This window comes from Sinocyclocheilus anshuiensis, unplaced genomic scaffold (genome assembly GCF_001515605.1).
Source record: "Sinocyclocheilus anshuiensis isolate Anshui unplaced genomic scaffold, SAMN03320099.WGS_v1.1 scaffold1126, whole genome shotgun sequence".
NCBI lineage: Eukaryota > Metazoa > Chordata > Actinopteri > Cypriniformes > Cyprinidae > Sinocyclocheilus > Sinocyclocheilus anshuiensis.
This window is the reverse complement of record NW_015537997.1, coordinates 171,720-173,945: the sequence shown is the minus strand read 5'-3', so window position 1 is coordinate 173,945 and position 2,226 is coordinate 171,720.

Sequence of the window (2,226 nt, the reverse complement as noted above, 5' to 3'; positions counted from 1 at the left end):
TTTATCGGTATGTTTTCTTGTGCGATGTCAGAGGAAAGTAATCAAGCACAGAAATTATTCATCATGAGAACAGTGGCCCATTCACGAATAACATGAGTGGAGCGATGTTAAAGTGCAGTGATTTTCCACATTGACTCATACCCCTGTGCTTCCTTTGACTATTTTTTGGTCTTTGGATATAGCCTTAGGAGGAAAAGAGCACAAGGTTTCTTCTCGATAAGGAATAAAGCATGCAATTGGCAACTTTTCTCGCAGGACCCCACTGTGTCAAAAGTATCTATTGTGCGCTAAATGGATGAATGAATGAATAAATACACTGACAGTTATTGAAATTACAATGAACAGCATAGACCCAACAATATGCACAATTATTTAAAGTAATGGAAAATTTTACTGTTTTGTAAGTGATTTACCAGCCAATCACTAGGATTATAACACTAGCCATATTACCTGTTTACATATTTTTTTCTTGCTTTCCTTGAACAATATCAGATCAGACAATGAACTGATTCCAGGGTCACCAACAAGCTGAGATCGTGCAGCCAAGGCTCAGAGGCAACCATTACAGTTTTTCTCAATCACTATGGCTCAAATCTCGAATGACAGTTTTTTTTTCTCTCTCTCTCAAAACAATAAGGTCAGATGTCTGAACAATTAGTTTCCTGTTCACATCAGATTTGCATTTCTTATTGATTTAAGCAAACTGCGTGTTTTGGAACGTGTGCAAAAAAGTAAGTACATTTGTCTACAATTTGCACAATAACTAAATGCACATGGCTTTTTGTTCAAAACTGATAAGTTGATTCTGAGTGAAACTGTCAAACTCTTCACAACTTCTAAACATTCTTTCTTAATCCAAGCCATCACATGCAAAAGCAAAATGATCCATGAGTTATCAAATATTTGTCAAACATGTAAATATCTGACGTGGAATGGTTGAAACGTCTGCTAAGTTGGCAAATGGGTTGCAAAGGGGCAGAACATTTCTGGTAGCTCAACTTTGGGGTGAGTTACTACATTTTACAGACATGCAATTCTACAAATTCAGTTCAGTTGTGACAACTGAACTTACAGTTGTTTTTCTCAATTGCTTTGGCTCATTTCTCGATTGAGACTTTTTTTTAAATCAAAACAATAATATCAGATCCCTGAACAAGTAGTCTCTTTTTCACATCAGACTTGAATTTCTTATTGATTTAAGCAAATTGCATATGTTTTGGCACATGTGTGCAAAAGAGTAAGTACAATTTTCAATAATTTGCACAATAACTAAAAGCATATGACTTGTCGATCAAACCTGATTAGCTGATTCTTAGTGAAACTGTCAATCTCTTCAAAACGTAAACATTCTTTCTTCGTGTGAGCCATTACATGCTAAATGATCCATTCATTTCTCAAAATCATGCATGTATATTCCCTGTGAATCAGAAAGTTTGTAATGTCAGCTATATTGGCCAATGGCCTGCCTTTGCAACAAAATACTAAATGCAATAATTCAGTTCAGTTGTGACAACTGAACTTACAGTTGTTTTTCTCAATTGCTTTGGCTCATTTCTCGATTGAGACTTTTTTTTAAATCAAAACAATAATATCAGATCCCTGAACAAGTAGTCTCTTTTTCACATCAGACTTGAATTTCTTATTGATTTAAGCAAATTGCATATGTTTTGGCACATGTGTGCAAAAGAGTAAGTACAATTTTCAATAATTTGCACAATAACTAAAAGCATATGACTTGTCGATCAAACCTGATTAGCTGATTCTTAGTGAAACTGTCAATCTCTTCAAAACGTAAACATTCTTTCTTCGTGTGAGCCATTACATGCTAAATGATCCATTCATTTCTCAAAATCATGCATGTATATTCCCTGTGAATCAGAAAGTTTGTAATGTGTCAGCTATATTGGACAATGGCCTGCCTTTGCAACAAAATACTAAATGCAATCAACCAATCAGCCAATCAAATTTTGGAAGCATATATATGGCGGCTGCCCACAGCACAATCACTAACATTTTTGAGAATGGAGGGCCGTCACAATCTTGAACAGCAGCAACAAGCACATGGAAGAGCAATAGCATGAGGATGTGTATAATGTGAGGTAGTGGTGTTAGGGGAAGACAGTATAGAGGGAGAGGTAGAATTAGAACACCTTGAGTCCCTGATGAAATCTGAGCCACACTTGTGGACCACATCATCAACCTTGGTCTTATAATCTAAACAGTTTC